Source organism: Miscanthus floridulus, chromosome 7 (genome assembly GCF_019320115.1).
Source record: "Miscanthus floridulus cultivar M001 chromosome 7, ASM1932011v1, whole genome shotgun sequence".
NCBI classification, from domain to species: Eukaryota; Viridiplantae; Streptophyta; class Magnoliopsida; order Poales; family Poaceae; genus Miscanthus; species Miscanthus floridulus.
The window spans coordinates 65628770-65643576 of NC_089586.1; positions in this window are offsets into that span (position 1 = coordinate 65628770).

Genomic DNA, 14807 nt, shown 5'->3' on the forward strand with positions numbered 1-14807 from the left:
GCTACCAAATTTGCCCACTAGGCACCAGCAGCTCCTCGGAGTTGCTGTGCCGCAAACCTAGGTTTCTGAACCTCGGTACAGTGAATCAGCTCAAACTTTTGCTCTATTGTCCTAAGCCAATTGTCAGCTTCTAAAGGTTCTTCTGCCTTAGAGAACACCGGTGGATGTGTGTCAGTAAAATCAACATAGGTTGACTCATCATTTCTATTATTACGACGGCCACGATTAGGGTATGGTGCTTGTTGGTTCTGCACCAATTCCCTTAACAACCTAGCATTCTCTGTCGTTGCATTGACGAGTGCGGCTATGGCATCCGCCATAGTCGAAGGCATTGGTGGAGGATTTGGGCACTCATCATCGTCATGTGAGCCACTAGCACCAGTTCAGGTGATAGGACGAGGCATCTATTAGAGAAATACATTTACTTACATTATTCTTTATTGAAAGCATTTAAAAGGTTTCATGCTACAAAGGGTTACTTATTTAAATTACATGTCTTGTATCCCCCAAGACAACCCTGGTTTACTAGGAAAGCAGTAAAGGAACTATTACTACTTCGGGCTCTCAGTCATCGGCATCTGTGCCCATATCGAACAAAACCTCATCTTCATCTGAGAAGTACACTAACTCCTCAGGATCCTCCTCTTCTTCATTCTCGACTTCTCCTAGATCTACAATCATTTCTTCATCTATAACTTCACCATCCCCATGAGGAGGATGAAGTTGAGTGTACAGCAGGTGGACATTCTCATGAAGAATGGCATTGTCCATCTCTAGGTCTTCTACGTAGAACTCCAACTCATGGATGTGTTCATTGGCCGCATCCTCTCGTGTCCAGGCTTCATTCCATAGCTCCATGGTCATGGTGATGCCCCTTTGCAATTCCACTAGCTCCTCTTGATCTTTGGCATGAGCCCGACGAAGAGTGTTGAGCTCCTTGGTAAGGTTCTCGATGTTGGTGGGGTTGCTTGAAGATCCTTCATCTCCTAGCTTCTTGGAACTTCCTTCACCAAGCTCATGGTTTCTTGGTGCTAACTGGTGACGAGGAACTCCATGAGGTCCGGTGGACTTGCGTGCGGTTACCTTGGTCTTTGCCATAGCCTGTAGGATTTAGGGTAGGACTATAAGAATAGCTTGAGGATAATGGAGGTTAGCAAGAATGGGATTGACATTACTTACCCAACCACTATTAAGGGGAATTATTATGCAAGGTGCTCAAGCATGATGCATGAATCGATCTTACAAATCTAGGTACAAAAGATTTATATAATCATAAGTACTAGATTTTTAATACATAGGATAAACCTAATCATATTATCCACCACAAAATTTCAAATAAGATAGGATTGAGGCTAGATCAAAGGTAAGAAGAAAGAAATTTGAACTTTAAAATATCAAGTTTACTTTCTTTGATCCAAATCAATTTGAAGGTTTTCCAAAGTAACCTACAATGATCTTAGATGGGAACTGCTCTGATACCAGCTGTGGCAGAACCTCCTAAGAAATCGGGCCCACGTGCACCTATCATTGTCTTAACAGACCTCGGATAGCGTTCACGAGTTCCCAACAACTCAACAGGTCTGTCGGGTGTCCTCGGGAAACCCGAATCATCCACGATTCTCTTTTCAAATAGGATCCCAATCACAGACATTGCAGATTACAACAGTTTAGTCAAATATATACATCAGAGTACAAGATAGCGGAAGTCTTAAGATAACATAGTTTACAAACCAGTTGTTTTCAAACTTACAATACCATAAGTGTCATACAACCATAGTAGCGGGATAATATTATATTAACATTATTTATCATACAAACTAGTGCCTTGTCCAAAGGCCATTCATCACTCCTCATCGTCATTGACTTCAAATACAGACATGCAGCAGGGACCAAAACAAGCCTACGCATGCGACTCACCTGCAACAAGGGTTAACAAACCCTGAGTACAAAAGTACTCCACAAGACTAACCCGACGTAACAGGGGGTGAAAGATTTTAAAGATGTAGGTGTTGGGGCAAGGTAAGGATGTAGCAAGATTCAAAAGTTCTTTGCCAAAAGCTTACTATTCTTCATTCTATTTTCAAGTTTTACCCCTAAGTCCTTGTAGTTCATTATCTCAACTAAATATACATTTCCCATATTCCATTCCTTTTCTTTCCATTCTTTTCTCATATTTTAGTAATTCACCAGTCCTGCATTGCTTCTATAATGAATCGAGTCTCCATATCCGCGGAGCACCGGCAATTCAAATTGATTCAAGTCCCAGCTGGGGATTCCTTATCACACGACATATGTAGAACTTAATCTTGCATATATCAACCTTGCTACCAGATCCTCCTATACTAAGCCGTCTCCACGCCACCCGAGAGCACAGCACACCTCAAATCCAGCCACATTCTAGCCACGAGGGTACACGCTACTCCCGCCATCTCTCCACTCCCAGGGCATGGGCATTCGTCTTAGTATCGGATTAGCCGAAGTAGGCTTACCAGAGTATGTGACCAGTACTACAAAGTGTCTCGTTCAGAAGATCCACAATGAGTGGCCTTTAAGCGACATAGTCGGCAACATTACCCAACATTCAAGATAAGTCACCCGACTAGTCTCTAGTTTATTCTACCTTCTTTCTTTCTTTGGCCAGTATGCCATCTTTGATTGTATCGAAACTTTTACTTTGAAAGCCTACCATTAAGCATACTAAGCATTCTACGTCCTTTGTAAATGAAATCATCTTCAAGGATGGTAAACAATTATCAAGGTAGGTAATGCATCAAGTAGGTAACATTTGAATTAATCAACTTAATGCAATAAGTGACATAGGTGATAAACTTTTCAAAGTAAGCAAGGTAAGGGTTTAATGCATAAACCGGGGCTTGCCTTCGTTGACGATCTCAGGTTCCGGATCAGTATCACGATTATCGAATCCCATGACAACCGGGGATTCTTCCAGAACTTGCTCAACTAGAATCGTTTCACTCTCAGGTTCTACAGGAAATGCTAATATATGCTTTAACATGATGATAATGTAAACATGATGCTTTCACGGTACATGAAATGTAAAAACACCCCGAATACGATTTTCCTTCACGGTACAGTTGCAAGCCAACAAAACCAACTTGCAATCCTACCATCAAGAACCACACATGTAACTTGACCAAATGAATCTTGAAACTCTACTAGTCACAAAACATGACCAAAACAAGATTCAACACTAATCAAACACTTAGGGTTTGCTTTTATTTATTTTTGAATTAATTTGGAAATAATCCCAAAAATGAACTTGTTCCAAATGACCTGAAAATTTTATGTAATGCTTCCTCATGACAAATTAGTGTACCAAAACAAATTTCATAATTTTTGGAATTATACAGTGACCTACAAAAATCATGGAAATTACATTTATCAATTAATGGACTGAATATTTGAACATTAAAATATATTCAAATTTCAAGTTTCAAATTTTTAAACCATACTAGAGCATGTACAGAGGCTACACACAAAATTTCAGAATTTTTGGAGCTATGATTATTTTCCTACAAGTTTCCAAAGATTCAGCACTATTCATAATCAGAAAATAACAAAACTCACTATTCTCTCTCTTGCTCTCACTGACAGCCGGCCCCCACCTGTCATCCCCAACCTCGGGCATTGACCGTGGCTACGACGGCGCTGACCGGCGTGAAACTCGCCGACGGTGAGCCCAACAGCGACGATCAAAGTACTAACATGATCACAAGAGCTAGGCGCATCGATTAGTGGCACTTTGGAGGTCGATTACGACATGGAACAAGGGTCAACACCGGCCATGGCGGACGCGGTGGCACTGGCACATGTTACGCCGACTGAAACAAGGCCAGTAACGGTGAAACAGAGAGTACAGGAAGCATCAGTGGCTCACCCCGATCGCGTTGAAGCAACAGGCGAGACCGGAGAAGCTAAGGTGACGCGTTTCGACGGTGACCGGGATCACGGCGGAGCGGACCTCGTCGACGATAGCGTTCCGGCGACTACAGTGGGCAAAATGAGCAGGCAAGAGTGGAATGAGCACTACAGCATCGAGACGAATCCATAGAGTCAACCAGCAAGGGCAACATGCTCACCGAACGAGGCTAGCCACGGTGAATCAGGAGCTTCCGTTGAGGTCGGCGGCCGCGAGGAAGATGAACGTGTACCGCGAGCTCTCGGCGAAATCAAACAACAGCAACAACTCGGTCGGATGCACAAGGAGCAAGGCAGGAACTGGAACATGGCTTTTATGGGGCTATCTTGCGCTTAGGAGGCGAGGGAAGCTTGCCGGAGTCAAGACGGCTGGCAGTCGGGAAAGCAGAGAGAAGGAAGAAACGTGAACGGCGTCGACTGGTCTTATAGCTCGGCCTGGAGCGTGCGGACTCGACACGCAGAGTGCTCCCCATGCCAGCGTGAAGCTAAGGGTGGTCGCAGACGCGCCTGGAAGGCCAGGAGAAAGGACGCCGGCAGGTGAGGCGGTGACGCCTATGTACTTATCTGAATTTTTGAAATAATTACAGATTTGCCACTGAGTTCATTTTACAAATTACTCCCAACTTTTCTAAAGAAGTTGAAAATCTCCAAAAATGAAAGTTGCATAACTTTTCAAACTCTACAACTTTTCTTCAAGGAACATTTTCAAATTCTGCCTCCATTTTGAAATTTGAATTTGGGGTACATTTGAGTATTTGAATCATTTCAAAATTACTCCAAATTTTATATGTAAACTTGAAAAACTTTGAATACCAAAGTTGATCCTTATAAAATATACTTCAACTTTGCTTTTTGCCTCAACCCCAAATTCCAAATGAATTATGAATTAGTCAAAAGGGGCAAAAAGGACTTTTGTGATTTGAATTTGAATTCAAATTTGATTTGTTTCCCTTTTACTTTAACTTTGATTTTTGCACCAGTAACATGGCCCATTAGGGTTATTTGAGTCAAATGACACATGACCTCACATGATCACATGAAATTTGACACTTGTGGTCATGATCTTTATTTAAGGTTTTGAATCACATCACATAAAATAACAACATTATGAAATAAAGCTTATTAGTGAATGCATTCAAAATTTTCTACTTTATGAATGCTTTGCAATGCATATGATGACATGGCAAGTTTTAGTGTTAGGTCAAAACACCAGGGGTGTTACACTCCTACACTGGGAGTGGGCAAAAACATGCTTGTTAGGTTTCACCAAATATATGCTCCATGTTTTAAAAGATAGTGATCTCTCTCTAAATATGTATTTTAGTAAAAGAGACATGGGCTATGCAAAAGTATGAGAAAAAAATATGGACACATGAAGGTCCATGTATAGAAAAAAGAGAAAAATATATGGGCACATGAAGGCTCGTGTTTAGTAAGAAAAAGAAAGAAAAAGAAAAAATAAAGATCGCCATGTCTCAAAATAATAAGTTAGAGAGAGATCATATCTACAAAAGGAGTATATATATACCACCATATATATCCACACAAATGCACATCTTGATCTAAGAGTATGATATTTTTCTCCTTGGATCCTTGTTTTGACTTTACAATATATGCAATGCAAGTATGCCTTCATATTTGTCCCTACCTAAAGCTCCACATAAAACCTTTTAGAAGTAGGATGACACAAAAGAAGGCAAAATAATGCTATGCCTTGGTGAGGAATCATACACCATTGAGCGATTTGAGAGTACCATTTGAGGAGTATAAAGTGAACTATGTTTTTCTTGTGAAAACTTAAAAAAACTCCAAGTTACTGAGATAAGAATTTGGGAAGATGACTTGGTTTCGAGTGTTGTTCCACTTTTCAACCACCCAAGGATATATGTTAGACAATACCACATATCCCACCTGTGTAAGGAATGTTTTGGAATAGCCTTTATATTAGTCATATATCTTAAGATGTTATGCTCATGATACTTTTATCTTACTCTTTACTCGAGGACAAGCAAAGAATAAGTGTGGGAGAGCATGTTGACGGTCATTATTGCAAACGTAAATCATCATTTTAACCAGCATTTATCCTTAAAATTAATCACCAAACATAGGATAGAGGTTTAAACTAATGGATTCCACAAGTGTTGGTGAATCTACGAATACAAGAGGATTTAATCAGAAAATAGAACAGAAGGACCCATTGTCATACACATCAAGTATATAAACCGACATCAACAAATGTGCAAACACGAATATCTATGACCCTAGGGAGTGGACCCACCTGTCTGCAAAAGATGGGGCAAAACGGTTGAAGGGGACCGTGATGCCTAAGAGGGGGGGGGTGAATTAGGCAACTTAAAAAATCTACTTCAAAACTATGGCCTCTTTTTCTAACTCTAGCAAAACCTATGTAATAGATGAACTATTTAAATGTGCAACTCCGGTTTTGCTAGTGAGTTGCTATCTCTACCGCAAAACAAGTAATGTAAACAATGTAAATGCGGAAGCTAAAGAGCAAAGTAGAGATATGCAAACTCCCATCGACGACTTCGGTATTTTTACCGAGGTGTCGAGAAGCACGCAAGCTTCCCCCTAGTCCTCGTTGGAGCCCATCGCAAGGAATCCCTCGCAAGAGCCAAGCTCCCGGTCGGGTAACTCCGTGGATAGCCTCGGGCCTTCCCCACATGCAAGTGGGTCTCCGACGTGCCTTCTGGCAAGCCTCTCTCAGATGCTCCCCACCGTCTTCACTATCAAGCTTTCGGCCGAAATGCCGCGGGCCTTGTTCCCTCTGGTACATAGTGGCGGCCACACCACAAACGTGGTTGGTGCGATCTCGCAAGACTTCAAGCCCCTTCGATGTACAACAATGGTGCTCGCAAGCACTGAGTGGTAAGAGATATGCAAACCTCACTAAACACTAGGCCTAAACCTAGAGCAAGAGCATGAGCGGTGGTCTAATCAACCTAAGCACTTCGCAAAGCACCTACGCTAATCACCTAATGAATCACTAAGCTCTATGCAAGTGGAGATCACTAAAATGGTGTATCAACACCCTTGGTATGTTTCCTCAGCTCCACACATGCCAAATGGCCGGTTGGGGGGTCTATTTATAAGCCCCATGGAGAAAGTAGCCGTTGGGGACGAAATCCCACTTTTCTGCTACTGACCGGACGCAGAAATCATCCTCACCGGACGCGTCCGATCATCCCGACCATTGCAGCCGCGAACCACCGATCGAACGCTGCCAGCGTCCGGTCACCTGCCATCGGACGCTGTCCGGTCATAGTTTTGCCTCTCTAGAACCTTACTATAATCAATCAGACATAGTTGTCCAGCGTTCAGTCGCATGTCTGCCCGAGCCTCTGGTCCTAGCGTTCGGTCGCATCACCCCAGCGTCCGGTTCAGCGTCCGGTCGCCTCTATGAGTTCGTTTCTTCGCGATCTTGCGTACGACTTGGTTCCTATCTTCATGCTTGGACTTTGCTTGATATCTTGGGTCTTTTCTTGTGCTTCTAAGGTCTTGCTTAAGGTGTTGATCATCAGATCATCACGTCGCCTTCATCCAAGTTACGTCTTGCACCCTATTGGACTACAAAACAAACACTTGCAAATTCATTAGTCCAATTTGATTGTGTTGGTCATCAAACACCAAAATCCAAAGTAAATGGGCCTAGGGTCCATTTTCCTTACAATCTCCCCCTTTTTGGTGATTGATGACAACACGACCAAAGCAAGCAAATAATAAAAAAATTAAATTTAAAAACTATCTACTTGCTAGGATGCAATGCAAAGGGCAAGGTTATATGATGCTAGAATATCCTACTTAGATACCAATTGAAGACCATCTTGCCCTTGCTAATGTCCCCATGTGGCATTATGGATTTCAGCCTTGCTTCCTTTGGTCCTCTAAATTCATAGGCAATCCATAATCCACTATCCTCCCTTTTTCGGACCATTACACCTTATATTAATGCTTGCCTTTGGTCCTCTAAATTCTCCCCCTTTGGAATCAAACACCTGAAAACGAAGACATTAGTGGCACAAGGGATGGTCAAACTTTGTGATCCTTTGAATGCAGAATGGAATAGGTCACAAAATTTGACTCTCACATTATATAGATTAAGCTCCCCCTAAATATATGCATACATATGATAGAAAGCAAAGTATATGCATAATTGGCACATTATTGCACAAGGGAATTTAATCTCTATAATGCATGGAGAAAGCATATAAATGTCAAAATGAAATTAACATGATGATATTGGTTTAGAAATACCACATGTGGAAACCAAATTGATTTCTACCACTTGCAATAGGTGGTGGATATTTGAAGTATGATGCTTAGCTCCGGGGACTCCATTTTCCATGCAATGAGACTACTACACACATGATAAGCTTGAAAAGATGTTAGTCTCAAGGCATCCAACTTGTAGAGTAATCCTCCCCCTAAATTTGTGCACACAAATGTAGAATACTTTGTAGGAATCACACACATTGATTTTAGAAACAAAATACCACTTGAAAGATGACATCTCATGAATGTGAGAATCATTTTCAAAAATGATATTCGGGAGAGATTATCTACAATTTGGACTTTGGCACATATTAGATAAACAAAAGTAAGACAAGCTATGTGCCGTGCTTCTAAGCAATTTTAAACCATGTAGGTTTGCTCCAAGGGTTAAAATGAGACCGAGCAAGCCTACCATAAGATATACCTAGTGTATGCATGACAAAAATATGAGCATGCAAATGCAAACCTAGGCATGAAGAGTAACTAGATGCTTAAAAATACCAATTGTAGGAAAATCTAATAGCAAGATGTACCAATTAAAAAGTAATAACATCTAGTTACCTAACATGGGAAGGGGAATTTGGGTCCATAGTATTCACTAACCCACTTGGCAATGATTTTGTTCCATCATGATGCACCCCATGAAATGCACCCATACTTTGTCAAGTCTCCAAATTTCCCGAAGTCTGACGGACTTCTCACTTCCCTTTTGGGATCCAAACCTTCTTGGTGCTCTTCATGTTTGAAATAACTTCCTTTGGCACCCAAAAGCGTTTGACCCCATTGTTAGGCTTTCTTGTTCACCTTGATGGCCACCACCTTGTCATTTCTCTTCTTCTTCAAGAGATAAGGTGTGGAGGCCTTCTTGTCCACCTTGTTGGTGTAGGTGTTGGAGAGCTTGCTTGTTTGCTTTTTCTCCTTCTTCTTTGCTCCTCCCCCATTCTTCACCTTGCACTCATAGGACTTGTGACCTTCCTTATGGCACACATAACAAACCACGGTTTGTCCTTCATCAAGCTTCTTCACTCCCTTGACGGTGTTATCTTGATGAAGTTGGGTTTGCTTCGCCTTGCCTTTCACTTGAGTCAAGTCCTTGGTGAGGCGAGCCTACTTCTTGCTTGAGTTGCTCATTCTCCTTTGCAACCTCTTATGTGCATGTATTTACAACAACTTTCTCAACACAAACTTGGTTGCACAAAGGTGAGTCTAAACATAAATCATTACAAGAAGTAGAGGCATCATTTTTAGACATGTTAAAGATAGAACTTTTCTTTTTAGAATGCCTTGGTGGGGGTTGTGCTAACGGCTTCAAGATTAGCAACTTTATTAGTTAGCTCATCACAATGTTTGCACATGGTTTCCATTTTAGCAAGCAAACTATTATAAGCTTCTTGTGAGCTAGCTAACTTTTCTTTTAATTTTTCATTTTTCTTTAAGAGTTGCTCATCATTGATTGTGCGTGCATTTGTTGTTACGCTAGTCTCAAGTTTCTCAATTTTAGTGGATAGTTCAACACTGAGATTAGCAAAGTTCTCATATTGTTCAAGCAAGGTTTTGTATGCTTTTTGTGAGCTATCTAGCTTTTCTTTTAAACTTTTGAGCTTCTTTTGTTGACTAGTGCAAGCTTTAGCATAATTAAGATTTTCTTGCACAAGTTCATGATAAGAAGGCATATCATCATCACTATCACTCTCACTAGAGGAAGAGCTTTCGTTACCTCGTGTCATAAGGCACACACAAGAAGAGCTTGATGATGAGTGCTTGTGGCCTCGCCTCTTGTGATGGGATTCTTCTTCACTTGAAGAATCATCCCATGATCTTATTGATGTGAGGGCTTGGTTCTTGCATGCCTTCTTCTTTGTCTTGGGTGTGGGCTTATTTGGACAAACTTCCACAAAGTGCCCCAACTCACCGCATCCATAGCATCCTCTCTTTCTTTGCTCATTTCTTTGATTTGTGAAAATGAAATCTTGAATTTGGATGGGCACACCCTTGACATTGAGCCTTTGGATCATCTTCTCCACCTTGTTGATCACTTTGATTGATTCTTCATCAAGATCGGAGGTGGAGGAGGAAGATTGATCATCACTTGAATCTTCATCATCATCATCATTATCCTCATCTTCTTCTTCATCTTCACTTGAGGAACTTGAGCTTGAGCTTGTCTCAACTTGCTTGCCCTTCATCTTCTTTTTCTCGCTACAAGCAAGAGCTTTGCCTTTGCTTGATGAAGAAGCTTCTTCTTGACCCATCTTACGTGACATTTCAAATGCCACTAACTTGCCAATGGCTATGCCCGGGGTCATGTTGCTCAAGTCCTCCATGTTGTGAAGGATGGTGATGATGCTTGCATATTTCTTTTGTGGTAGCACAGAGATGATCTTCCTCACGATGTTCACATCATCTAGCTTTAATAATCCTATAGAATGGAGCTCATTGATAATTAGATTCAAACAAGAATACATATCTTGAACAAGCTCGTCATCATTCATAGTAAAGGAATCATAGTTTTGCTTTGCTAGACAATGTTTTTGCTCATGGACATTGCTTGTGCCGTCATGGAGCTCTTGGAGTTTTAACCAAATTTCATGTGTCGTATTTAAAGTGAAAACTTGGTTAAAACATCCATATTAAGTGATTCAAACAAGCAATTTTTAGCTCTAGTGTTGAAATGTATTTCTTTTTCATCACTCTTTGTGGGTTTTTTGGGATTCTTAATGGGTTTTATCCCATCATGAGTGACCCTCCATACACCCAAATCAACCGCCTCAAGATGGCAAGCCATTCTAGCTTTATAGTATGGGAAGTTAGTGCTGTTAAAGTGCGGAGGCCTAGCGGTATCCATCCCAACCACTCTAAATGGCGTTGGCACAACGGCGGTTAAGCCAAAGGTCCAAATTGAGCCAACCAGCTCTGATACCAATTGAAGGGGACCATGATGCCTAAGAGGGGGGGGTGAATTAGGCAACTTAAAAAATCTACTTCAAAACTATGGCCTCTTTTTCTAACTCTAGCAAAACCTATGCAATAGATGAACTATCTAAATGTGCAACTCTAGTTTTGCTAGTGAGTTGCTATCTCTACCGCAAAATAAGTAATGTAAATAATGTAAATGCGGAAGCTAAAGAGCAAAGTAGAGATATGCAAACTCCCGTCGACGACTTCAGTATTTTTACCGAGGTATTGAGAAGCGTGCAAGCTTCCCCCTAGTCCTCGTTGGAGCCCCTCACAAGGAATCCCTCGCAAGGGCCAAGCTCCCGGTTGGGTAACTCCGTGGATAGCCTTAGGCCTTCCCCACACGCAAGTGGGTCTCCGACGTGCCTTCTGGCAAGCCTCTCCCGGATGCTCCCCGCCGTCTTCACTATCAAGCTTCTGGCCGAAATGCCGCAGGCCTTGTTCCCTCTGGTACACGGTGGCGGCCACACCACAAACGTGGTTGGTGTGATCTCACAAGACTTCAAGCCTCTCCGATGTACAACAATGATGCTCGCAAGCACCGAGTGGTAAGAGGTATGCAAACCTCACTAAACACTAGGCCTAAACCTAGAGCAAGCACGTGAGCGGTGGTCTAATCAACCTAAGCACTTCGTAAAGCACCTACGCTAATCACCTAATGAATCACTAAGCTCTATGCAATTGGAGATCACTAAAATGGTGTATTAACACCCTTGGTATGTTTCCTAAGCTCCACACATGCCAAATGGCCAGTTGGGGGGGTCTATTTATAAGCCCCATGGAGAAAGTAGCCATTGGAGACAAAATCCTACTTTTCTACTACTGACCGGACGTAGAAATTGTCCTCACCGGACGCGTCCGGTCATCCCGACCGTTGCAGCCGCAAACCATCGATCAGACGCTGCTAGTGTCCGGTCACCTGCCACCGGACGTGTCTGGTCATAGTTTCGCTGCTCTGGAACCCTACTGTAATCGATCGAACGTAGCTGTCCAGTGTTCAGTCGCCTATCTGCCCGAGCCTCTGGTTCAGCGTCCGGTTCAGCGTTCAGTCGCCTCTATGAGCTCGTTTCTTCGTGATCTTGCGTACGGCTTGGTTCCTATCTTCATGCTTGGACTTTGCTTGATATCTTGGGTCTTTTCTTGTGCTTCTAAGGTCTTGCTTAAGGTGTTGATCATTGGATCATCACGTCGCCTTCATCCAAGTTACGTCTTGCACCCTATTGGACTACAAAACAACCACTTGCAAATTCATTAGTCCAATTTGATTGTATTGGTCATCAAACACCAAAATCCAAAGTAAATGGGCCTAGGGTCCATTTTCCTTACAACGGTGTCGGAAGTGGGCCAGCCAGCCCAACCCCTAGGCCGGATGGCCTATGAGGAGGCTCGTTCGACTTCCCCTTCAACATGAACTCTCCACCGCCTCTGAGGATCAATCTCCATAGTGTATCAAGGTCGGTTTGAAGTTGGTTCATCCAACAGTGATCGAGGGAGTTAACGTGGATTGATGACATGGCAATACCTTGCCTCCTACTCCATCTCCCCCTATAAAAGGACCCCATACCCCCTCTAGGGAGGCATCCATGGAGAGCCATATCTCATTGAGATCAAGAAACACCACAAGAGAAGAAATCTCCACCAAGCTCTCAAGATGTAGAAGTAGAATAATTAAGTTGAGAGTTAGGGAGAGTTGAGCTATGCTCAAGTTCTAGAGAAATCTTCGAAGGTTGGGTATATCTTTATATCTTACCTTTGCAAGACTTATGCTTTAATATAGTTATCTTCTTTATTTACTTTTATGCCTTTCATGTGTATGGTAAGTATAGTTATCATACCATAGCATGAGATCTCCACTTGCATCGAGTGCTTTAGTTATTATATGTTACTAGAGTTGTAATCAATAGTGTACACGTGGTGGCTAGACTATGGGTTACCTGAGTTTGCGCCCGATCCTATGGTTAGTTGTGGTAGCCCCAGAGGTGATAGCTTTGTCAGGCCTATGAAATCCACCATGTTCGGATTGGTGTTCGTAGAGCTTTAGGCAGCCTTCCCCCGACTATGCTTTCTCATCTCCCTCGAGAGTCGAAAAGGTACTGCTGCTCCAAAGTGTTATTATGTGTGATCGCTATATCTACCCATGCTTTAGTTATACATTCTAGTCTAAACTAGAATAGAACCAAAGTAATAGAGAAGTATTTAGGAACCTCAAACTCACACGTTGCCCTCTCAATTTATCTAGACTGCTCATTTATTTTACCATGGAGTTCTCCAATGTGTGTGTTATTATTAATAACTCTTATCATTATCAACACTTACCTCCACTTTAGTCTAGTTAGTATACTAGTTAGTAGATACATGATGGTGATCTATCAACTTCTTTAACCATTGTTTTCCTATGGATAAATACGATACCTTAGAATACTCCCGGGTGAAAGCTACAACGGTATTCCATGCGCTTGCGGATTTTTCTATGTGAGTTTAAAAATACCAACAGTTGGCTAGGCCGACTACCCCTTCTAGTGCCCAAGACTGGCCTAGCCGACTTCCAGTCGGCTGAGCGACTTTCTCGGTTCCGGTAGCCACCGATGCATCTTCAAATGATTTGACACCTATTGTTGATCGTTCTCTGGAGATGAGCAACATCATTCAAATCAAGGACGTGCACTTCTCCAACATGATCAATAAGGCTTCAAAATACAAATATTTTGCTCAAATTCCTAATCTGGTCATACTATTTCAATCTCTGTATCTATTGGTGATATCCTTGGAAGTAGTTGTAAAAGACCGATTGAGAATAACATTTTATTTGTTGATGATAAAATAAATTCAAATTCCATCGGCTAGCACATTGTGCCATATGGCAAGGCTGATGGTGTTGGTTCATCAAAGCTAATGCTTCCCAAAAGCAGCTGCAAAGGTGTGGCCAAATGGATTGATGGCAAATCTGATCCCTTCATTTGCCTAGCTTTAAAGCCGACTCCACAAAAGAATCGGCCAAAGAAATCAAAGTACACCTTTGACTTTACTTTTTGTGATCATGTCTTTGATATCTTGCTCAAGGATAATTTTATTAGAATCATTGATCACAACGCTTTGCCATCTATTCAAAATTTAGAAGAGCTTACATATTGCAAGTGGCACAAATTTTCTGATTATACTACTTCTAATTGCAATATGTTTCATCGAGTGATCCAATCGGCCATTGATAAAGGACGATTGAGATTTTATGAAGCTGAACAAATAGACCAATTGGATGCAATTGGTCTTGATGACAAACAGATTTCGAATTGGCTTGCATTAGTCGATTCACTCAAAGCTCAAGGCTTGAATGCCCAAGAGAGAGATGTAGATCCCTCAAGTGGAGACAAGGTTGTTGTCCAAGAATTGCAAGTTGAAGATATTCCAAACGACAACAAAGTGATCACAATTCCTGAAGAAACTGGGGGACAGGTGAAATCTCTCCAACTGAAGCAAAGGTCGATTAATCCCATTGAGCAAGAGGAATCGGCCAAGGATCCTCCTTTGAAGCATGTCTATCAAGATGGGAAGAAGGAGGATGCCCAATAAAGCTGATAGAGGTAAAGGCCATGACAAACAAAGAATTAGAAGGTCAAAGCTTAGCT